Source organism: Canis aureus, chromosome 18 (genome assembly GCF_053574225.1).
Source record: "Canis aureus isolate CA01 chromosome 18, VMU_Caureus_v.1.0, whole genome shotgun sequence".
NCBI lineage: Eukaryota > Metazoa > Chordata > Mammalia > Carnivora > Canidae > Canis > Canis aureus.
The window spans coordinates 43,241,451-43,266,802 of NC_135628.1; the positions used below are offsets into that span (position 1 = coordinate 43,241,451).

General features: G+C 40.7%; 2 protein-coding genes and 2 pseudogenes across 14 annotated transcripts in view; 2 read left to right on the forward strand and 2 right to left on the reverse strand.

Annotated features, from left to right (window-relative positions):
* ANKIB1 (ankyrin repeat and IBR domain containing 1) overlaps positions 1 to 25,352 on the reverse strand; it is a 235,388-nt gene that overhangs the window by 167,086 nt on the left and 42,950 nt on the right. Inside the window, exons 1-2 of one of the 9 annotated variants that reach the window (XM_077856988.1) lie at positions 668 to 817; positions 301 to 444 (exon numbers count right to left, since the gene is read on the reverse strand). The exons of 6 other annotated variants lie outside the window; for them this stretch is intronic. The gene's annotated coding sequence lies outside the window, so the exon portion shown is untranslated. Of the gene's footprint in view, positions 1 to 300; positions 819 to 25,352 lie in introns of those variants that run through there. 2 more of the 9 variants (XM_077856987.1, XM_077856990.1) reach the window with 2 other exon arrangements.
* Positions 77 to 5,529, forward strand: LOC144288933 (RNA-binding protein EWS pseudogene; annotated as a pseudogene).
* Positions 13,489 to 25,352, forward strand: part of LRRD1 (leucine rich repeats and death domain containing 1) — a 39,919-nt gene continuing 28,055 nt past the window's right edge. For 3 of the 5 annotated variants that reach the window (XM_077856996.1, XM_077856999.1, XM_077857000.1), the window contains exons 1-2: positions 13,489 to 13,559; positions 24,243 to 24,334. The gene's annotated coding sequence lies outside the window, so the exon portion shown is untranslated. Of the gene's footprint in view, positions 13,560 to 14,982; positions 15,070 to 24,242; positions 24,335 to 25,352 lie in introns of those variants that run through there. The other 2 variants (XM_077856997.1, XM_077856998.1) reach the window with 2 other exon arrangements.
* Positions 22,866 to 25,222, reverse strand: LOC144289171 (mRNA turnover protein 4 homolog pseudogene; annotated as a pseudogene).

The window sequence follows — 25,352 nt, forward strand, 5'->3', positions numbered from 1 at the left end:
ATTTTTATATATAATTTATACTTCACACTAATTTATGCTTATTTCTAATGATGCTTAAGTAAACTGAATGAGAAAGCCTGCTGTATCTCTAATTCTGTGCTAAGCACTTTTGATTCTGCATAGACAATGCCCTGTTCAGTTTCATACATTCCAATGGCCTCAACTGAATTACCTTGTTGACTCCCAGATCTAAAATTTCAGCCTCAAACTCTCTTCTGAATTGTAGATCTTAATTTCCAATTTCCTGCTATTCTAGCTCTACCTGAATGGCATACCAAAGGAACTTCTATTTCATCATACCTGGAAATAGAATGTTTCCTCTGCTTGCTCAATTATGTCCTTCCACTTGTATTCTCTGTTTGGTTAGTGGCATCCTCAAATTGTATCCAGTTGCTTAGCCTGGAAATCTTGGAGTGGTTTTCAACTTCTCTCTCCTTTATCATCCTAGACATTTCATATATTTGGTCTTGTCAAATGTCTTGTGGGTCCTTTCCCATTCCCTTCCTCCCTAGTTGCACTGCATCCACCCTAGTTTAAGTCCTAACCACTTGTTCCAGTTTGTTTAACTTCCTCCCTGGCTTCCTGTGGCTGAGGCTTTACACTCTGCCCGCACATCTGCCACACTAGTGCCAAGTTCACCTTTTTTATAGACTAATCATTTCATTACCTTTGGAAAACCTTTCATGGTTCTTTACTACATGTAAAATTCCAGTTCTTTAGTACTGAATACAGGGCCCCTAATTACATGGTCACTAACTTTCCTATCTAGATTAATGTGTAACCACTTTTCCCACACTCATCCTGTGCTGCAATCCAGTGTTTCCCAACCCTGGCTCTGCAGTCATATGGGAAGTCTCACTACATTATGACTCAGTAAATGGAGGGTGGGGCTCAAGGATTTGTTTTTAAAGTATCCCATGTGATTTTGATGTACAGCTAGGGTTTAGAACTGCTCTGATAACCAACCTTAGCAGTTAGCTAAATGCTTTTCCCTTCATAGAGGGAGGTGAGGATGCACTGATACTACATCAGACAACTCCCAGCTCCTCAGAATACAGTGTACCCTCTTGGAGTTACACAGTATGGCAGTCCTGTAAAGAAGGGAAGTCTGTTAGAGTAGGTTGGCCATTAAAGGCTTACAGATATATAGCATTAGAAAGTCAATTTTCAAATACAGTATTGAAGGGGAAAAATTATCATTTTCTGTAAAACCATAACAAACCAGAAATAAACACTAATGGAGAAATACAGACAGGTTTTAATGAGTGCCAAGGATTGGTCAGGCATTGAGTGTATGTACACTGGGGATAAAAGATGCCATTTCCTTTTGCATCATTAAATAAATTTGAGTGCCATTTAGGTGCCAGTGATCCAGTGGTTAAGAAAAACAAACCTTTGCTTTTAGGAAGCAAGGTTTAATAAGAGGAATAAATACTCATGGAAATACATATTTATAAAGTCCAATGAATGTGTTGAAAGAAAAGTATACTATATAAGCATATAAAGTAGGAAACTGGATCAGCTTTAGAGATGAGGAGAGGCATGCCTGAGCAAGTGATGCTTGAGCTGGCAACCTAGGGGTGAGAAAGAATGACAGAAAAACATTTGAGGGAGAAGAACAATGGGGTGAGATGCTTTGAGCCCAAGAATGGCGCTAGACAATTGAGAAAACTTTCTCCTTTTTAGCTAAAAAAGCAAATTCAAGCAATTGTTTATCCAAATCATAACAAAGAATTTCCATTGTAGAAATAAAACCAGAGCAGCTAATACTGCACATGATAAGTGTATTAGAAAAAAACTTGAAGAACCACATCTTGTAAGATTAAAAGTTGCCAAAATTAACCACCCTATCGTTAGACTTGATGGGAATATTTAACAGTAAGACTGGCCACGGTTCTTTTTTAAGATTATTTATTTATTTATTAGAGACAGAGAGACAGGCAGAGGGAGAAGCAGGCTCCATGCAGGGAGCCCGACGTGGGACTCGATCCCAGGTCTCCAGGATCACACCCTGGGCTGAAGGCAGCGCTAAACCGCTAAGCCACCCGGGGCTGCCCTAGCCACAGTTCTTGACCAAATGTAATAGATCAATTGCATCAATAACATTTAGAATTTCACTTGATCTTGAGGAACTCAATAGCAAAAACTAACTGGAAGAATTAAATATGGGGTGCCTGGGTGACTCAGTTGGTTAAGCATCTGCCTTCAGCTCAGATCATGTTCCTGTGGTCCTGGGATGGGGCCCCACATTGCATCCCTGCTTAGTGGGGAGTCCCTCTCCCTCTTATCCCTCCCTCACTTCCTGCTTATGTTCTCTCTCTCAAAATCTTTTTAAAAAAAGGATTAAATATATACAAAAAACTGATTGATGAATCATTTTCTTGCTTTATAATTTATACAGAAAAATATTCCCAATGAAAATAATTTCAGTATGGGACGCCTGGGTGGCTCAACAGTTGAGCATCTGCCTTTGGCTCAGGGCGTGATACTGGAGTCCCGGGATCAAGTTCCACATCGGGCTCCCTGCATGGAGCCTGCTTCTCCCTCTGCCTGTGTCTCTGCCTCTCTCTCTCTCTCTCTCTCTCTCTCATGAATAAATAAATAAAAATCTTCAGAAAATTTCAGTAAAGTGAAATGGGAAAAAATAGAACGAGAGGGAAGGAGAGAAAATGGCGTCCACGGATTACAGTACCTACAGCCAAGCTGCAGCCCAGCAGGGCTACAGTGCATACACCGCCCAACCAACTCAAGGATATGCACAGAACACCCAGGCATATGGGCAGCAGAGTTATGGAACCTATGGGCAGCCCACTGATGTCAGCTATACCCAGGCTCAGACCACTGCAACCTATGGGCAGACCGCCTATGCAACTTATGGACAGCCTCCCGCTGGTTATACTACTCCAACTGCCCCCCAGGCATACAGTCAGCCTGTCCAGGGGTATAGCACTGGTGCTTATGATACCACCACTGCTACAGTCACTACCACCCAGGCCTCCTATGCAGCTCAGTATGCATATGGCACTCAGCCTGCTTACCCAGCCTATGGGCAGCAGCCAGCAGCCACCGCACCTGCAAGACCACAGGATGGTAACAAACCCGCTGAGACTAGTCAACCTCAATCTAGCACAGGGGGTTACAACCAGCCCAGCCTAGGATATGGACAGAGTAACTACAGTTATCCCCAGGTACCTGGGAGCTGCCCCATGCAGCCAGTCACGGCACCACCATCGTATCCTCCTACCAGCTACTCCTCTACGCAGCCAACTAGTTATGATCAGAGCAGTTACTCTCAGCGGAACACCTATGGGCAGCCGAGCAGCTATGGACAGCAGAGTAGCTATGGTCAACAAAGCAGCTATGGGCAGCAGCCGCCCACTAGTTATCCCCCCCAAACTGGATCCTACAGCCAGGCTCCAAGTCAATATAGCCAACAGAGCAGCAGCTACGGGCAGCAGAGTTCATTCTGACAGGACCACCCCAGTAGCATGGGTGTTTATGGGCAGGAGTCTGGAGGATTTTCCGGACCAGGAGAGAACCGGAGCATGAGTGGCCCTGATAACTGGGGCAGGGGAAGAGGGGGATTAGATCGTGGAGGCATGAGCAGAGGTGGGCAGGGAGGAGGCTGCGGTGGAATGGGCAGCGCTGGAGAGCGAGGTGGCTTCAATAAGCCTGGTGGACCCATGGATGAAGGACCAGATCTTGATCTAGGCCCACCTGTAGATCCAGATGAAGACTGACAACAGTGCAATTTATGTGCAAGGCTTAAATGACAATGTGACTCTAGATGATCTGGCTGACTTCTTTAAGCAGTGGGAGTTGTTAAGATGAACAAGAGAACCGGACAACCCATGATCCATATCTACTTGGACAAGGAAACAGGAAAGCCCAAAGGTGATGCTACAGTATCCTATGAAGACCCACCAACTGCCAAGGCTGCTGTGGAGTGGTTTGATGGGAAAGATTTTCAAGGAAGCAAACTTAAGGTTTCTCTTGCTCGGAAGAAACCTCCGATGAACAGCATGTGGGGTGGTATGCCTCCCCGTGAGGGCAGAGGGATGCCACCGCCACTCCGTGGAGGTCCAGGGGGCCAGGAATGGGTCGCATGAGAGGCCGTGGAGGAGACAGAGGTGGCTTTCACCCAAGAGGACCCCGGGGTTCCCGAGGGAACCCATCTGGAGGAGGAAACGTCCAGCACCGAGCTGGGGACTGGTAGTGCCCCAGTCCGGGGTGTGGAAACCAGAACTTCTCCTGGAGAACAGAATGCAACCAGGGTAAGGCCCCGAAGCCTAAAGGCTTCCTTCCACCTCCCTTCCCGCCCCCGGGCGGTGACCGTGGCAGAGGCGGCCCTGGTGGCCTGCGGGGAGGAAGGGGTGGCCTCATGGACCGCGGTGGTCCCGGTGGGATGTTCAGAGGTGGCTGCGGTGGAGACAGAGGGGGCTTCCGTGGTGGCCGGGGCATGGCCCCAGGTGGCTTTGGCGGAGGAAGACGAGGCGGTCTTGGTGGGCCCCCTGGACCTTTGATGGAACAGATGGGAGGAAGAAGAGGCGGGCGTGGAGGACCTAGAAAAATGGATAAAGGCGAGCACCGTCAGGAGCGCAGAGACCGGCCCTACTAGATGCGGAGACCCCACAGAGCTGCCTTGACTACCAGATTTATTTTTTAAACCAGAAAATGTTTTAAATTTATAATTCCATATTTATAATGTTGGCCACAACATTATGATTATTCCTTGTCTGTACTTTAGTATTTTTCACCATTTGTGAAGAAACATTAAAACAAGTTAAATGGTAGTGTGCCGAGATTTTTTTCCTTCTTTTAAAGATGGTTGTTTAACTAAACAATGGGAACCCCTTGTGAGCATGCTCAGTATCATTGTGGAGAACCAAGAGGGCCTCTAACTGTAACAATGTTCATGGTTGTGATTTTTTTTTTAAATAAAATTCCAAATGTTTATAAACAAAAAAAAAAGAAAAAAAAATATAAATTGTTTTTTGTGCTGTGTAGAAAACTGATGAAGGAATTGAGGTGGCTTGAATTCATGCAAAAATACTTTCTCAACAAAAATCCATGTATGATTCTCATTTAAAGTTTGTATTTACAAGGTTAGACTGCCTCTAGAGTTATTTGGAGAGGCAGAGGACGTCTGAAAAGGCCCTAAGGCAAAAGAAGAGGAAGCCTTGGGTGTTCTTAGAGGCAGGGGTGCTTGAGGCAAAGGAAATACCTTTTAGACATCTTAGAATGTAAGTGAGAAAGGTAATTTCAATATTGTACTAATTTCTATGATAGAAGGAAGTACTGGGGACATCTGGATGGCATAGTCAGTTATGTTACAGACTTGCTTTCATTTAGGTCATGATCTCAGGGTTGTGAGATCGGGCCCTTTGTTGGGTTCCATGCTCAGTGGGTAGTCGGCTTGAGATTCCTCTCCCCTTCCAAATTCCCCCCTACTTCCAGCTCACTCTCTCTAAAATAAAATAAATAAATCCTAAAAAAAAAAAAAAAAAAAAGAAGAAGAAGAAAAAAGAATGAAGCACTGGTTGTTTGGGATTTATTGGAAGGGCACCAACAACAGATGGGAAATTAGGACTGATTTACCCATTAGTTAATAACAATAGCTAATACTTAAAATGGTGCTTACTATGGACCTTGGCACTGTTTTAGGTATATTAATTCATTTAGCCCTTACAATAATCACTATGAAGCAGATACTATTATTCCCATTTTACAGATGAAGAAACAGAAAGTTAAGTAGCTTGCCAAAGAGAAATAACTATTAAGTAGTGGAGCTGAGATTCATATCAAGGCAGTCTGGTTCCAGAGTATTAATGAATCAGGAACATGATGTGTGACTGTAATAAAAACATAAGATATTTGTATTCTTCTAAAAAGGTTAGAAATCAAACTTTCTAACACAGTGTTGTAAATATTTTCATTTTCATACATTGTATAACCTTGAATACAATTGTATATGGAAAGGTTATGTTGTTTGTCTAAGGTCAAAAACCAAGTGGTAGAGTTACAACTTAAAATCTGGAAGCCTGGCTTTTTTTTTTTTTTTTTTTTTAATTTTATTTATTTACATGAGAGACAGAGAGGGAGAGAGCGCGAGCACAAGCAGAGGAAGGGGCAGAAGGAGAGGGAGAAGCAGGCTCCCTGTTGAGCAGGAAGCCAGACATAGGGCTAGATCCCAGGACCCTGGCATTATGACCTGAGCCAAAGGCAGACGCCTAAGCAGCTGAGCCACCCAGGCACCCCTGGCAGCCTGGCTTCTATATTCAAGCATTTGTCAGGTAAAGGAGAAGCTGGAAAGACTTAAAAAAAAAAAAAAAAAATCTTGAAGGATATTGTGTTCCCTGCTAATGAGGAGCCATGGGAGCCTTTGGGACTTGACTAGCTCAGATTTGTATGTTGACAGATCACCCTGGACCAGTGTACTGAGGGGCTCAAAAGAAGTCTGAGCAAGACAGTATAAGACAATGAGGAGAAGTGGGTTAATTTTTTGACAAAACCCAGTGACATTTTGGACATGGGAAACTAAGGAACAGATAGGAATCTTAAATCCCCTCTTTCTGTCCTGGGCAACTGGGAAAATGGTATCATATACTGTCTAAGATAAGGAATGGAGGACTATTCGGAGAAATGTGTTGAGTTCCATTGAGAAATGGGCAATGGTAGAGCAGCCCCAAAGCATCTTATTAGGCAAATAGATATCAGTATGCAAAAGAAATAGCTTGGTACCATCCTGCATACTATATATTCAATAAATTTCATATGGCCAAAAATTAAATATTAAAAATTTTTAATATCAGTAGAGAAAAAAGATCAGTAAATTTTAGTGGCAGCACATTTATGGATATCATGAGATATAAGAAGCTTTTTTTTTAAGATTTTATTTATTTATTCATGAGAGACACAGAGAGAGAGAAAGAGAGGTAGAGGGAGAACCAGGCTCCCCATGGGGAGCCTGATGTGGGACTCCATCCCAGGACTCCCAAGATCACACCCCGAGCTAAAGGCAGACACTCAACCACCAAGCCAGCCAGGCGTCCTAAGATGTAAGAGGTTTAAAATGACTTTTAAATGTACACAATATAAAGGAAAGCAAAAGAATCAAGGAATTTAGAGCAACTGGATCTCATTCTTGGCTAACAAAGATGCAAAATGGCATTCATTTTGGAAGAGTTTGGTAGTTTCTAATTTTTTTTTTTTAAATTAGAGATGAGGGGCAGAGGGAAAGGAGGAGAGGGAGCATGCTCCATGCCCAGCATTGAGCCCAACCCCACAATCCTGAGATCATGACCTGAACCAAAATCAAGAGTCAGACAATCATCCAACCAAGTCATCCAGATGTTCTCTGGAAGAGTTTAGATAGACACCTACTCTGGAACCCAGTCACTCTACTCCTGAGTATTTGTCAAAGGAAAAAAAAAAAACACTTTTATTCACACAAAAATCTGTATTCAGGCTTTTATAGGATACACTTTTCACTTTTTTGCAACTCATATGAAAAACAATTATTGATGACTGCCATAAACTGGCATAAACCCACATCCTTTGATGGGTAAGTGAAACAAACTCAGATACATCCATGTGAAATACCACACAGCAACAAAAAAGTATAAAGTATTGATGAACACTATGGATGAATTTCAGATACATTATGCTAACTAAAAGAAGCCAGGCTCAAAAAGTTATAAATTGTAACATTCTATTTGGATGACATTCTGGGGAAGGCAAAACTATAGGATCAAAAAGCAAATTGTGGTTAGTAGAGGGTAAGGATGGGAATGAGGTTATGTGGGAATATAAAGGGGAAGCATGAAGGGATTTGGGGAAGTGAAAGAATTGTATCTTGACTGTGATTGACAAATAGTGTCTTTGTCAAATATCATGAAATCATACATCAATAAAAAGAAATTTTACTCTATGTAAATTTCGAATGCATATTTAAGAAAAGATCATAATTTGCTATACAAGTATTGAAAATTTACCAAAAATATATAAAAATTTAGTAGAAATATAAGTCAGTATCCAAATTCCAATCGGGAGTGGTCAAACGTTAACACAGAGGCTATGCACAGAAATGCGGACAACTTTAAAATATAGGGAAATATACAAAGATACAAATGTAGTGATCTGGGCATCCCGGGTCAGGTTGCTCAGTGGTTTCACACCGCCTTCGGCCTAGGGCCTGATCCTGGAGACTCCGGGATCAAGTCCCCTGTCAGGCTCCCTGCATGGAGCTTGCTTCTCCCTCTGCCTGTGTCTCTGCCGCTCTCTCTCTCTCTCTCTGTCTCTCATTAATAAATAAATAAAATCTTTAAAAAAAACAAATGTAGTGATCTGAAGGGGCCCCTGCACCCCAATGTGTATAGCAGCAATGTCCACGATAGCCAAACTATGGAAAGAACCCAGATGTCCATCAAAAGATAAATGGATAATGAAAATGGATAAAGACAATTGTCATATGATTTCACTCATGTGGAATTTAAGAAGCAAAACAGAGGTGCACAGGAGAAGGGTGGGAAAAATAAAATAGGATGAAATCAGAGAAGGAAACAAACCATAAGAGACTCTTAACCATAGGAAACAAACTGAAGGTTGTTGAAGAGGGGGATGGGGGGATGGGGTAACTGGATGACAGGTATTAAGGAGGGCACCTGATATAATGAGCACTGGCTGTTATATGCAACTGACGAATCACTGACCTCTACCGCTGAAACGAATAATAAACTATATGTTACTTAATTGAATTTAAATAAAATAAAAATTTAAAAATAGAATAAAATATGGGGAAATATAAAACTTTGCTAACAAAAATACAAACCCTTATTAAATTAGTTTGAATTACATGAACTAAAACTCAACTAATTACATTAATAAAAATTAATGCTGGCACCGGACTGAGACAGCATATGAGAATATTTTCTGTTGCAACTGAAAATTGGTTTAATCTCTTGGTAAAACAGTCTAGAAAATATATACCTTCTTTGAACTGACGATCCCACATTGAGGACACTCAAAGGATGAGCCCGCTACCCCCACTTTCTCATTTGCTGTGCTTTACTTGTGTAATTTCCCCTATTTGCCTAGGGGTAAGACTGTATGTATTCCAATTCAAGAGGGGAAAAATAATTATTTCCTAACTACTGTAAAAATGGAAGAAAATTGAATACACATCCAAAGCAATTTTTTAAAAAGAAGTCTCCCCCAGAGCATACTAAATGCTTTAGTTGTTATAGAATCATGTAATTATGTCTTCAACTCAATTATATGAGCAAATAACACAAGTATAATCCCACACCAGTAATTAGTAAATCGTTTGTTTTCTTTTGGAATGTGCTATGTGATGTTTTAATAACACACCTTCCCAGTTATATTTTACAGATGCTGATAATACTTTTTGTTTGTATTTATTGAATATATACCAGTAGGGCATGAAGGAAAAGAACCTAAAATAAGTCATGTGCAGACAGAAAAATGGATAAATGATTTTCACTCTGAGTTGAATGTGTGCTATTTTTCCTCTCTGGAGTGTATGCTTCCAATTAATATTGGAATATTTTGTACACTTATCCCTAGGAGCAAGAAAAGCCAGTCTGAGTTTTTAATTTATTTCAGCCATTTCAGTCACAAGTAACAAACTGTATATAGTTAAAAGTTGGATGTTAGGGGCACCTGGGTGGCTCAGTGGGTTAAGCATCTGACTTAGGATCAAGTCATGATCCCAAGCATCCTGGGACTGAGTCCCACATCAGGCTTCCTGCTTGGCGGGGACTCTGCTTCTCCCTTCCCCTGCTCTTGTGCCCTCACTCATGCTCTCTCTCTCTCCCAAATAATAATATCTTAAAAAAAAAAAAAAAGAGTTCTCTTTTAAAAAAAAAAAACGGTTTTAATTTTTATCTAAACTTTGGCTTACTTGATATTTACTACTTTAATATAGATGGATGTGGGCAGCCCGGGTGGCTCAGCAGTTTAGCGCCGCCATCAGCCCAGGTCGTGATCCTGGAGACCAAGGATTGAGTCCCACGTCGTCAGGCTCCCTGCATGGAGCCTGTTTCTCCCTCTGCCTGTGTCTCTGCCTCTCTCTCTCTCTCTCATGAATAAATAAGTCCAAGATTAAACACTATGATGAGAGCATGATAAAATGATAAAATGTTTTTGAAACTTATTTTCTAGTTATGAATAAACTTTGAGATAGTTCTTAAGTAAAGATAATAATCCAATTTGCTTTTTAATGTGGAATTTAAATCATAAGTCAGAAACTTTGTAAACACTATGTAAGAAAAGGAAAGAAAAAAAAAAGGATAAGAAAACTACCTGCATTCCAAAGACCAAAGGTAATATAAATTGCCATATTAAAATTAAAAGGTTTTTTTCATTTCTACCTTATGCTGAGTAAAGAAAAGCAAGTTTACAAAGCAGCAGCTTTTAATGCCTTGATTAAGAGAACGAGGGAAAACATAGACTTCTGGAACATCAGCAGATTATATGTATTTCCAACAGTATAGTGCTGGTATAAAAACAGACATATAGGTCAGTAGAATAGAATTGAGAGCCCAGAAACAAACCCACACCTATTTGGCCTATTAGTTTACAGTAGAGGAGTCAATCATATACAACAGGAAAAGGATAGTCTATTGTTTTTAAAGCTTTATTTATTTGAGAGAGAGAGAGCGCACAAGCAGAGGAAGGGGCAGAGGGAGAGGGAAAAGCAGACTCCCAACTGAGCAGGGAGCCCAATGCCGGGCTCAATCCCAAGACTGGGGGATCACTACCTGAGTTGATGATAAACACTTAACCGACTGAGCCACCCAGATGCCCCAAGGATAGTCTCTTCAATAAATGGTGCTGGGGAAACTGGACCACTGTCTTATGCTGCACAAGAATTTAACACAGGGGGGCCTAGCTGGCTCAGTTAAGTGTCCTACTCTTGATCTTCTTAGCTCAGGTCTTGATTTCAGGGTTGTGAGTTCAAGCCCTAAGTTGGACTCTACACTGGGTGTGGAGCCTGCTTAAAAAAATATTAACAAAATGGATTAAAAACTTGAACATAAGACCTGAGACCATAAAACTGTAAATAGAAAACAAGGGGGGCAGCCCAGGTGGCTCAGCAGTTTAGCGCTGCCTTCAGCCCAGGGCGTGATCCTGGAGACCCGGGATCGAGTCCCATATTGGGCTTCCAGCATGGAGCCTGCTTCTCCTTCTGTCTGTGTCTCTGCCTGCCTCTCTCTCTGTCTCTCTCTCTCTGTCTCTGTCTCTAATGAATAAATAAATAAAATCCTTAAAAAAAATGGGCAGAATATTTAAATAGACATTTTCCCAAATACATACAGATTGCTAACAGGCACATGAAAAGATGTTCCACATCATCCAGCAATATGCTGTGGGTATTTATCTGAAAGAAATGAAAACATTAACTCAAAAAAAAAAAAAAAAAAAAACATGTGCCCCCATATTCACTGCTGCGTTATTTACAATAGCCAAGACACAGCAACAACCTAAGGGTTCATCAGTGGATGAATGGATAAAAAGAAAAGTGCTATATCTATATATTAATACAATGGAATATTACTTAGCCATAAAAGAGAAGTCTTGCCATTTGCTACAACATGGATGGACCCTGAGGGCGTTATGGTAAGTGAAGTCAGTCAGACAGAGAAACAAAAATACCATATGATCTCACTTACATGTGGAATCCAAAAACAACAACAAAAACAAGCTCATTGATGAGGAGAACAGATTGGTGGCTGCCAGAGGCAGGAGGCGAGGGGTGGGTGAAATGGGTGAAGGCAGTCCAAAAGGTACAGACTTCCAGTTATAAATAAGTCATGGGAATATAATGTACAGCATGGTGACCATAGTTAATAATACTATTGTATATTTGTAATTTGTTAAAAGTGTAGATCTTAAATGTTCTCTTCCCAGGAAAAAGATTCTTGTAGCTATATGGTGATGCATGTTAACTAGACTTAGTGTGTAAATACAAATATAGTGTGATATACAAATATCATTATTTTGTACACCAGAAACTAATATGTCAATTATATCTGTTAAAAAAAAAAAAAGACAAAACATAGACTTCTGGAACACCAGCAAATTACATGTATTTTCAATTAGTCACAAAGTTCTTAACTGTAGGCAGATGACAATTTGCAAATCCAGTCCACAGAGGGGGATATGAAGTCTACGCATGTAGAAAAGGGAACCACACTGCTTTTCATAAAGTCTGAGAAGCTGATTGCATTCATCATTCAACTTTAAATTTCAAACTGGAATTTGGTGGTGATGGGCTTTGGAAGGTCTATATTCTGAAAGAATTTGATAACAGTTGTAGGCTGTGGAAAAGGACTGGGGAAAAAAGTGGGCCAACCACCCTGATAATCCGAGGGCTGTGACTCTTCACCAAGGTCAAGTCCCTGCTTTGCAGACAAGGGCCTCTCTGCAAATGAGACGAGAGCCTCTGGTGTGAGTCTATGGATAAGATGCTTTGAAGGTTTTCTGTTAATTTGGTACTCTAAGAACATTGTAAGCAATCACCTTGAAAGAGGATGTGATAGTGTTGTTCATCAAAAGACACGAGTGCAGGGCAGTCCGGGTGGCTCAGCGGTTTAGCGCCGCCTGCAGCCCAGGTTGTGATCCTGGAGCCTCGGGATCGAGTCCTGCATCGGGCTCCCTGCATGGAGCCTGCTTCTCCCTCTGCCTGTGTCTCTGCCTCTCTCTCTGTGTGTCTCTCATGAATAAACAAAATATTAAAAAAAAAAAAAGATACGAATGCATTCAAGAAAACTTTATTCAACCATGGTGAAATTCAATGATTTTTTTTTCAATGTTCTTATAGTTCAGGTATTTGTATTAGGAAATCAAGCAGGTTCCTTTTTAAGTTTTCTGTTTCTTTTTTCCAAAAGCCATCTGGTTTTTCAATTGCATCCTCATATGCAACAAAGACTTCCCGTCTTTTTCCTGATAGATGCTGTGTGTGGGGTTATATTAGGCTATGACTACAGCAGTCTCGGAACTTCAACTCGTCCTGTTTAGACGATGGGGGCGGGAGGGGGCGGGGGGAGGCAGGGCACAGTCCCCTCGGGAGCTGTCTCATTTCCCACCACTCGTCCTGGTAACGGCAAAGCAGACGCGCCTGCAGACCTCCGAATCCGCGGGACCTCGGCGGTCCCTTTAAACAGTGGAGCATCATCCTGGAGACCCGGGATCGAGTCCCGCGTCGGGCTCCCTGCGGGGAGCCTGCTTCTCCCTCTGGCTGTGTCTCTGCCTCTCTCTCTCTCTTGAATAAATAAATAAAACCTTTAAAAATAAATAAATAAACAGTGGAGCCCCCCCGCGAGGAGCGCGCTGGCGGAGCGGCCGCCCTGCCTCCCGGGAGCTGACGCAGGCCCCGCCGGCCCGCAGGTCCCTGTGTGACCCGGGTCAGCGCACAGAGGCGGGCGCTCAGCCCTGCCGCCGCGGAGGCCCCGCCCGCCCGCCCCGCCCGCCGCCCGCCGCCGCCGCCGCCCCAGGCCCCAGCCTGCCTACCGCGGCCACCGCACGAGCCAACCCAGGTTTCCTGCCCCGTCGCCCGCCACATGCACAGCTCTGCCGTCCTCCCGCCCCGGGCCCCGGGCCCCAGGCCCCCGGCCCCAGGCCCCAGGCACGCCCACCTCTGGCGGCCCGCACCGGCCCGCGGCCCTTAGCCTCTGCTCAGCGGCCCTAATTCCACATCCCGGAAACAATGTCTTGATACTGCAGGACGGAAAACGTCTTGTGCTTAATACTCATGTCCCCCAGAGACCTAACAAACTACATAGGGATGTTGTTGGACTTATTTATTTATTTATTTATTTATTTATTTATTTATTTATTTATTTATTTATTTATAAAGGTTTTATTCATTTATTCATGAGAGGCAGAGAGAGAGAGAGAGAGAGAGAGAGATAGGCGCAGAGACACAGGCAGAGGGAGAAGCAGGCTCCACGCAGGGAGCCCCATGCGGGTCTCGATCCTGGCACCCCGGGGTCACGCCCTGAGCGGAAGGCAGGTCCCAAACCGCTGAGCCACTCAGGCGTCCCTGGACTTTAATATTTATGAACACAAAGTTGGGATCTGTTTTTTGGGGGGTTTTTTGTTTGTTTGTTTGTTTGTTTTTGCCTATCAGATTGGCAATATTTACTTTTAAATAAGTCTCTCAATGCTTGTGAGGATACGGGGAAACTTTCTCCCACACATATTTACTTTTTTAATGTTATTTTTTGTTTTTATTTTTATCCTATACATATTGAGAATGTTATTCATCAGCCATTAAGATGTTCACAGGCTAATAGTCATACAAATGATAATGCAGACTTCAATGGAATATTTTGCAGGCATGAAAGATAAGCTTTCCAAATATTTTATTTTAGATCACAGTAGGTTAATTATGACATATATTCTGTGATGTTGGAAATGTTCAATATCTGCACTCAATAAGGTAGTTAGTAGGCACACTTACACATTTGGCTATTAAGCATTTGAAGGATGGTTAGTGTGACTGAGAAGGTAAATTGTAATTTTATTTAATCTGAATTGCAATAGCCACATGTAGCTACTACTACTACCATATTAGACAATGATACTACATAGTAAGGTCCGAATTTTGTAAAAACAAACAAACAAACAAAAAGTAATATGTATGATATTTACCACTGGTTATCTCTAAGAAATGGCTATAGGGGACATCATAGTCGCTTCTCCAGCATTTGTTCTTCCTTTGGGTTTCGGTTGCTCTGATATATACGTGTATATGTACACATACATATAAAAACATACATGCATATATACATATATATTTCTCCTGCAATATTTAGGGTAGGCGAAAGCTACCCCTGGCTGTAGGGGTAAGCCATGTAGTACTATCTAAAATTTTATTAGTCTGACTCTTGGCCACAGGTTGGGCACTTGACCTAATTTGGGACAACAGAATAGGAGATCTCATCTCTGACTCTGTTTCTCCTCTATTTCCAGTCCAAACTGGATGCAGCATTCATAGTCAATCTGTAGATACCCAGACACAGAGACCAGAGCAGCCCTCGTTTAGTAAGTTTTTCATCCTACAGCTTGTTACACAACAGTGTGAAATGTACCAAATGCAACTAATCATACACTTGAAAATAATTAAAATACATTTTATATGTATTTTACCACAATAAAAAAAAAAAAACCCTTTGCAGAAAAACAACCAAACACCTGGGGACAAAAGTACCATAAGCTGTGGTAACCCATCAAGATCACAGTCCCATGTATGCCATGCTTACTGAAGAAAGCCCAAGGGCTAAGGCCACCTGAAAAAGCCATCCCCACAAAAGCCAAATGCACAATCTGGGCTGCTACAAAATGTCAAGGTCAAAACTCTACAGCTATAAACCGGGAATCCTTACTGCCCTAGAGACTTAATTTCTCCAGCTGTATTTATTTTTCAAAGTCTTCGGCCAAGGCACCAGATGTTGCCACACAAGGAGCAGTCAAAGGATAACACCCCTTCTTCTCCTCCCAAGTTCTTTATCATTGAATATAATCAAGTAGATGGGAACTAAATTATTACATGTATTACTGATAAAACAGTTTAGAGAAAGTGGCCTTGGTCTGTAGCTAAGTGGACTTCTAATAGCTCCCCGCTGAATTGGACGTACTTTGTCATCGCACAGATGACAAACTTTGCTCTCCCAACAGGTAGTCCAACCCACCCTCTTATTCAATGGAAAACAGCTCAGATTTGTGAATCTGGCAGACAGAAAGACCTGGAAGGAACCCAGAAGGAGATAAGCTCATCAATTATTCAAATCTTTCTGTAGAGGAGATACTGAGGAGGTGAGGCTCAAGGCCAAGGGCATTACACAGATAGTTTCCTCTATATAGAAACATGAAGCCAGGAGAAAGAAGCCACTTCACCACATGTCTTGAAAAGAAAAAGAAAACTTGGACAAATCAGTAACCATCAAATCTAATGAGTTAAGAGATCAAAAGGAAATTTTTACAGAATCTTTAGGGAACAAATTATCCCTGTGACATATAAAATACTTCAACAAACAGATAATTAGGGTAAATTGCCCAGCTCCCTTTATGAGGTTAACCTTGACAACAAAACTGGATTAAGAAGATTACAGAAAAGGAAACTGTTGGGCAGACCTGGTGGCTCAGGGGTTCAGCGCCACCGTCAGCCCAGGGCCTGATCCTGGAGACCCAGGATCGAGTCCCTCGTCAGGCTCCCTGCATGGAGCCTGCTTCTCCCTCTGCCTGTGTCTCTGCCTCTCTCTCCCTCTGTGTCTCTCATGAATAAAAAAAAAAAAAAAAAAAAAAAGAAAGAAAGAAAGAAAAGGAATCTGTCAACAAATGTACTAATAACACAGGCATAAAAGTTCTGAGTAAATGTTACATTTAACTCAAAGGGAATTAAAAAGCAATATTTAATGACCACGTTTGATTTACCCTCGAAATGCCAGATGTTCAGTAAAGAAAATCTGTTAATGTAATACACCACATTAGTAGATTAAAAAAAAAGACTAAAAATAAGCTATCATTCCTCCTATTCCACATTGTACTTACTAAAGTGCTTAACAAATGCAATAAGACAATAAATGAGTCAGAGAATTAGATAAGAAAAAATAAATACTGCCAATATTTGTAATATTATCTTTACAGAAAATCTAGTAGAATGTATAAAGTTATTAGAACTCATATGAGAGCCCAGTCATATTGCTGGAGATAATATCGACATACAAAAATTAGTAATGTTTCCTATATACTAATATTTAAAAAAATAAAAAGACATAGAAATCAGGTATCATTCCCCATAGCAACAGAGATATGCCATGTGATCAAATAGTATCAATATCATAAATGTATCACTTCTTTCCCAAATTAATTCATCAATTTAATTCAGTTCTGATTGAAATACAAATAAGATACTTTGTGGAACTTGATGCACAGATCCTGAAATTGATCTGGCTATGTGAAGGATCAAGAATAACCACCATAATTTTGAAGCAAAAGGAAAAGGGAAGAGGACTTCTCTACCAGATACCAAGGTTTATCATAAGGTTGTAATCATTAAAACGTGTGATATTGATACAAACTTAGACAAACAGATAAAGGGAATAGGACTGAAATTACAGAAACAGCTCTACACTTAGATATGGTTGAGGCAGCATTAGAAGTCGGTGAAAGAGGAATTTACTATTGAATATATTGCAGAGACAACTACTGATTAGATATATGAGAAAAATTAAATTAGATCCCTACTTCATAGCATATACTAAATAATTTCCATATGGATTAAAGAACTAACTGTGAAAGGCAAAGCATATAAATTTTTTAAACATCTGTGCTGGATAGATGCCATTCACCACTTGCATCATTTGGTCTTTGCTGCATAGCGAACAATTTATTAAGCTCCCAATTCTGTGTGTAAGCCCTCTGGGGTTGGCTCAGCTAGGCAGTTCTGATAGTGGTGGCTGGGCTCTCCCCTGCATTTGTGGTCAGCCGCCAGGCAGCAGTCAGGTCACTCTGCTTCCACGTGTCAGCTGGCTGAAGACTGGAGTAATTAGCCAACTGTCTCATCAGCCAGTAAGCTAACCAGACTTCTCTCACACAGCGTAGGCGGTAGGGGTCTCAAAAACTGCGAGAGGACAGTCCTCCAGTGTCCAAGTACTTTGCAAACTTCTGCTTGGGTCATGTTTGCTAATGCCCCATTTGCCAAAATTTGAGTCACGTGGCCAAAGTGAGATTCAAGAGGTGAGGAAATAGACTCTACTTCTTGGTACACATACACACACCGGAAAGACTTCTGGCCATTTTTGTAATCGCCACCCTCTGATTCCGCTTTGTGCAAAGGGCCAAACTGTATGGACTGCATCAAGCGTCCCTCATAAGGGCTCAGCCAAAAGGCAGCTGCAGGAGAAGATAAGGAGAATGGAGGAGAGTGAGAGTGGGACGGCTCTCTCTGGTGTAGCATTGCTGCTGACTGTTCATTCATCCTGAGTCCAAGCTCCAGTCAGCTGTCTTTGTTCACAGTGCACTGTCTGGGTTCTCTGTCTCTCCCCTTCCAGGCTCAGGAGTAACAGTGGAGCTCACTGTACCAGCCCCGGGACACAAACACTATCCTCTGTGATTCCCCTACACTCTACCAAATTACTCAATTCGAATGGATTATGTTCTCCTGTGAGATCCTGATAGAGAAGTAAATATAGAATTTCTTAAGGCACAAAAGGCAAAAACCATAAAATTAAAATACAACAAAACATATTGTGGATATAGAAAATTATAGACCCAAATACTCTCAGCCATAGTTAAAATGAAAGCCATAAGCCATACATTTTGAGAAACTCTGAGTGGAGATGGATTTGGATACAGATAATTTTAATAATCTTTAACATTAAGTTAAAGCAAAAGCCAAAAATAGATTGATTAAACCCCAGCCTGGCCTGGTGAAGTTAAGGTTCTGCTGAAGTAAGTTCTATGCATGGATAGAATATAATATATTAATGTCTCCTATTCTGTTATTTTCAGCCTATTATTATTACAATGTTTTTTTGTGTTTGTGTCCACTTAAGAATTCATTCTCTAAAGAATGTCTTCTCACTGCTTTACTTTCCACATTTCAATCTACAGTCCACTTAAAATTGGTTTTTGTAAATGGCACGAGAGGAGTCAAATATCTTTTTCTTTTTGTGTGGATTCCTAGTTGACCCAAAATCAAAAGCCATGCTTTCTACAGTGATCTTCGTGCCACCTTTGGGATAAATCAAGGTCCCTATATAACATGGGTCCTCCTCTTAATTTCAACCTTTCTGTAACCTTATGCTTTAGAGTCATCTTTCATAAATAGCACTTAGGCTTTTGTTTTTGTTTTTTAAAATCTGACCTTTAATTGGTTATTTAATCCATTCACATTTATTTTGATTATAATATATTTGGACTTATTTATGCTTTCCTTTAAATTGTTTTCTGCCCAATTTCTTTTCCTCTCATTTTTTTGCTTTAAAAAAAAAATCTCCCTGAAGATCTACATATGGCCATCAGGCACATGAAAAAGTGTTCCACATCATTTACCATCAGGGAAATACAAATCAAAACCACAGTAAGATACCACCTCACACCAGTGAGAATGGCTAAAATTAACAAGTCAGGAAACAACAAATGTTGGCGGAGATGTGGAGAAAGGGGAACTCTCTTGTACTGTTGGTGGGAATGCAAAGTACAGCTACTCTGAAAAACAGCATGGAAATTTCTTAAGAAGTTAAAAAACAAACCTACCCTATAACCCAGCAATTGCACTACTGGGTATTTACCCCAAAGACACAGACGTAGTGAAACAATGGGCCACCTGCACCCCAATGTTCATAGCAGCAATGTCCACAATAGCCGAACTGTGGAAGGAGCCAAAGTGTCCTTTGACAGATGAATGGATAAAGAAGATGTGGTTTATGTATACAATGGAATATTCCTCAGCCATTAGAAACGACAAATACCCACCATTTGCTTTGACGTGGATGGAACTGGAGGGTATTATGCTGAGTGAAATAAGTCAGAGAAAGATAATTATCATACAGTTTCATGCATATGTGGACTATAAGAAATAGTGAAAGGGACCATAAGGGGAGGGGGGGAAACTGAGTGGGGAAAAATTAGAGAGGAAGACAAATCATGAGAGACTCCAAACTCTGGGAAACAAACTGAGGGTTGCAGAAGGAGAGGTGGGTGGAGGAATAGGGTAGGTGGGTGACAGGCATTAAGAAGGGCATGTGTTGTGATGAGCACTGGGTGTTACACTATATGTTGGCAAACTGAATTTACATTAAAAAAAAAAACCTCCTTGGGCAGCCTGGGTGGCTCAGCGGTTTAGCATCGCCTTCCGCCCAGGGCGTGATCCTAGAGACCAGGGGTCGAGTCCCATGTCAGGCTCCCTGCAAGGAGCCTGCTTCTCTCTCTGCCTGTGTCTCTGCCTCTCTGTCTCTCAGGAATAACTGGATAAAATCCTTTTTAAAAATTAAAAGCAGCTATTTGAAAAAAAAAAAAACACAACTCCCTGAATATTGTTATTGTTCTCTTCTTTTGTGTATTTCCCCTTAAAGTTTTTCTCTTTATAATTCTGCTACCTATTCCACTTTTATTGTTAATAATAACTCTTAAAATTTATCAAATTTTATCAAGCATGACTAACACTCTTAAAGCTGAACAATTTCTCATTTACCTCGGATAAAAAAAGACTTTAGGGGGCAGCCCTGGTGGTGCAGCGGTTTGGCGCCGCTTGCCGCCCAGGGTGTGATCCTGGAGACCTTGGATCGAGTCCCATGTCCGGCTCCCTGTGTGGAGCCTGCTTCTCCCTCTGCTTGTGTCTCTGCCTCTCTCTCTGTGTCTCTATGAATAAGTAAATAAAATCTTAAAAAAAAAAAAAAAAAGACTTTAGAACATTTTAGCCCAGGTCTTGTTTTTATTTTATCTTGAAATAATTTTAGATATACAGAGAAGTTGCAATATTTACATTGGCATAATACTACTAACTAAACTACAGACTTTATTTGAAATTTACATTTTTACATTTTCTAACCTGGGATCCCATATTAAATTTAGTTGTCACATTTCCTTAGTCTCCTACAATCTGTGATAGTTTCTGAGTCTTGGTGTTTTATATCCTTGACATTTTAAAGAGAACTGATCAGTTATTTTGCAGAATGGAATCCAAATCAATACAGATTTGTCTGATGTTTTTTCCTAATTGGATTCAGCATATGCATATTTGGCAAGAAAACTGCAAAGTGATTAGCCCTTCCCAGTCCTCCCCATCTTAAAGTACATAATGTAGTGGTGATGTTGATTTTAATCACTTGGCAAAGATGGTATCCACTGGGCCTCTACACTGGAGTTACCATTATCCTCTGGAATATTCAAAGAGATTCTTGATTCATATATTATTTATGATATTCCGGTTCTTTTTATCCCCCCTCATTCCAGTTCTTTTTATTTTTTTATTTTTTTAAAGATTTTATTTATTTATTCATGAGAGACACACAGAGAGACAGAAGCAGAGACACAGGCAGAGGGAGAAGCAGGCTCCCTGAGGGGAGCCCGATGTGGGACTGGATCCCAGGACTCCAGAATCACACTCTGGGCGGAAGGCAGGCACTAAACCACTAAGCCACCCAGGGATCCCCCCAGTTCTTTTTAAATACCATACATGAAACACTATTATTGTTTTATATAGACCACTATTTCTTTGAATAGACATGTGACTACCGTTTTACTTGTTCACTAACTATTCTATCATGAATTTCAGAAGTTCCTTTTAAAATATATCTTCCTTTTTTTTCCTCTAAAATATATCTTTCAGAAGTTCCTTTTGAGCAAGTCTCTTTGTAGTAGAAGTTCCCAGTTTTATTTACCTGTAAATATTTTTTCTTTTCCTTTTATTTTTGAATGATAACTTGGCTGGATGCCCAATTCAAGATTGATAGGGACTTTCTGTCAACATTTTGAATGAGTTATTCTGCTTCCCTCCGGCTTTCACTGAAGCTGCTAGGATGTCTGTTCTCATCTTGTCATCCTGCTGTAGGTGTTCCTTCCCTTCTCTCTGACTGCTCTCAGCTTATTTTTTGTTAAAGATTTTATTTATTCATTTGAGAGAGAGAGATAATATATAGAGAGCATTAGCAAGGAGAGAGGAAGAGGGAGGAGAAGCAGACTCCCTACTGAGCCGGGAGCCAGATGTGGGATGTGGGACTCAATCCCAGGACCCGGAGATCATGACCTGAGTCGAAGACAGATGCTTAACCATTTGAGCCACGCAGGCACTGCTATTCTGTAGTTCTACAATGATATTTCTTGGGGCACCTGGGTGGCTCAGTTGGTTATGCATCTGCCTTCAGTTCAGGTTCATGATCCCAAAGTCCTGGGATGAAGCCCCATATCAGGGTCCCTGCTCAGTAGGGAGTCTGCTTCTCCCTCTGCTTCTGTTGCTTCCCCTGCTTGTGCTCTCTCTCTCTAATAAATAAAATCTTCTAAAAAATAGCATAATGACACTTTTTTTTATTTATTCTGCTTGGATATGTTGTATATCATAGATCTCTTGATTCATATTTTTCATTAGTTCTGGAACATCTATAGCCAGTATTTCTTCTAAATATTCCCTTTGCTCTATTATCTCCACTTTCTCCTTCTGGAACTCTAATTAAATATATGTTACTCCATCTCATTATATTTTTCATGTACTACTTTATATTTTCCATCTCTTCTCTCTTCACTATATTTTAGATATATCTTATTTATTTTTTAATTCCCCACCACCACATTTTTTTCTTTTTTGCTGTGGAACAGTTTTAATATCTGCTCTGGGTTTTAGCAGTGGCTTTACTCTCGTCTTATTAAAAGTGTCCTGTCTTGTCCTCTGTTAAGGCTCTTGGTCCTGGCATGGCTGGGGGATGGGATGGGGGGAGGAGGGAGAGAAAGAAAAGGGTAGGAAGGGTAGCCAGGGTTCCTCTATTCGTTGGCAAACTCCTGATTCCAGTAGGGGCACAAAGGCCAGAGGAGAGAAGCCCCAGGGCTCTGGTGGTGGCTCTCACATCTTCGGCCATCACGCAGGAGTCAGTGCTGGAGGCTGGCTCAAGGTAAACAAAAGGAATTCTGGGAATCCAAACAAAAGCCTGAAGCCAAGGCCTTTTTTTCTAGGAAAAGTCCTCTTTGCTGTCCACAGAGAGCCATCCTGCAGAGAGTTTTATTCCTTACAGAAAAGCAGTCTGTCCCCTCTTGCCCTCCCTGATGTTTGGCCAGCAGGAAGGTGGTCCCAGACATCTGGGCCCCAAGTGCTTGTCGGCCCTTGTCTTCCCCTTTGGTTCTTCTTCCTACTCAGATGTACTCTTGGGCAAGTCATCTCCCATTTGCTTGGAACCTTCTGGATTGCATATCCCACATGTATTTGACAGCAACCTTGGATCCAGCCGTCTCATAACTGAAAAGCGTCAGCATGTAGAACTGCTCTGGAGTCAGTGTGTCACCCTCCTTGGACATCTCATAGTTAGGCAGCAGGCTCACCACACCTCTCTTGAGGCTCCATGGAGTGGGGGAACTGCTTTAGGGGTCACAGTGAAAGTTACTTTGTTTCCAGCTTGAGCATGTATTTTGTAAACCACTCATTCACTTCCTCCTTGGTTGGTGAAAAGGAAACCGACCCTCACCCTTCAACTTCTTGCTGATTGATGCAGGCTTTGTACTCATTAGATGGGCTTTTGGACCCAAGGCCACCATTGTCACCTTGTTTTTGCCAAAAAACATCTGGCTGTGCTTCCAAGTGTTGCAGATGTCTTTCAGCTTGCTGTTGTTCATGTTGGCCATGGAGAAGATGAAAAAGTACTTGTATGCATCCACGCGCTTCCAAAACTCTTCTATCAGGCTCTATTTCAGTTCAAGCCTTTCTTGGCAGTTTTGGTTAAGGAAACTCTCTTGTTGAGCTTGGATTTGCGTATATATTCCAGACATATTTTACAGTGTGACAGCTATACAGTTGTTCTAGCATCATTATTGAAAAGACTACCTTTTCTCAATGCTCCAAAGTCCCATATTTTTCAAAAGCCAAGTCATATGTCATATGTCAAATGTCTGTTTCTGGGCTTTCTATATATTCTATTGATCTATTTGTTCTCATGCCAGTGCCATATTATCTTAGTTATTATAGCCTGATAAGAAGTCTTCATACTCAACAAACAAATCCTCCACCTGATTTTCCTTTTTTAAGGAAAATCTTGGCCCTTTGTCCAAAGACTTTTAAGAATCAGCTTGTCAAGTTCCACAAAAATAAGGTTAGGATTGAATTTATAATAAGACCTAATTTATATATCAATTTGAAAAGAATACCACTCCATTTATTTAGGTCTTCTCCAATATCTCTCATTACATTTTGTACTTGCATGAAGTATTTTTCTGTAGAAGTCTTATACAGTTTTGTTAGATTTATTTCTAAGGACTTGATTTTCTTTATTGTAAATTATACCTCTTTAAACTTTCATTTTTCTAACTCCTTTTTGTTAACAAAAGGAAGGAAACTTACTTTTGTATATTGATTTTATATTCAAGAGCATTATTTAATGTTCCTATTTATTCTAATAATGTATCTGTAGATGATCTTGGATTTCCTACATACATAATTATATTATCTGAGTAATGACATGTTTATTTCTTAAATAATTTTTTTACCTTTTTTTTTCTTGCCTTATGCCACTAAGATATCCAGTACAATACTGAATAGAAGTGATGATACAAGGCAACATTTCTTGCTTCCAATATCAAAGGAAAGCTTTCACTGTTTCACCACTAGGTATGATATTTATAGAAGATTTTTTAATGGCACTCTTTAGTAGTAAATTAAGGAAATTACCATCTATTCCTAGTTTGCTGAAAGTTCTCTCTAAAATTGTGAAAAATGTTGTGGTTTATCAAATGCTTCTGCATCTATTGAAATATGATTTTTCTCCTTTTGTCTCAATGTGGCAAATCACATTAACTTTTTTTTTAAGATTTTACTTATTTATTTGACAGAGAGAGAATGAGAGAGCACAAGCAAGGGAAGGGCAGAGAAAGAGGGAGAAGCAGAATCCCTGCTGAGCAGGAAGCCCAATGTGGGACTCAATCCCAGGACCCTGGGATCATGACCTGAGCAGAGGCAGTTGCTTAACCAACTAAGTTCTTCAGGCTCCCCTCACATTAATTTTTTTTCCACATTAATTTTTTAATGTTAAAATCCAACCTTGAATTTCTGGGACAAATGCACCTTAGTCACAAAATATTCTCTTTATATATTGCTGGTTTCTATAGTATTTAGAAAACAGTTTTGTACTGTTTAGAATTTTTGCCTTGAATGAAGTTGGTCTGTAATTTTTCATACTCTCCTTATTATGTGTTGATATCAAGGTTAGTGCTAGTGTCATGAAACAAGCTGGAAAATGTTCCCTCTTTTTCAACTGTCTTTGGGAGTCTGTAAAATATGAAATCATATCAGCTTAATAGAAAGGATTTAATATAGGAAGTTGTGAAGAAAAGTATTAGAGAACCAAAAAGGCAAAGGGGGACCTTCAGTAACAAAGAGATAGTAAATACCACCCCACGCCTAGGATGAAGAGATGAAGGAAAGAGGTTAGGTTACAAGCTGGGATCCAGACTTCTGAGGAGGCGTGCTGCATAGCTGTGCAGATACTTCAGGAGTCATACAAAAGACATATAGTCAGGCTTTAGTTCTTGAAAAAGATATTTTACTTCTAGTTAGTTTTATAGAAAGCTCTCTTAAGATATTTTACCTCTACCTATTAGAAAATTATGATAATGTACTGAATTTGTTG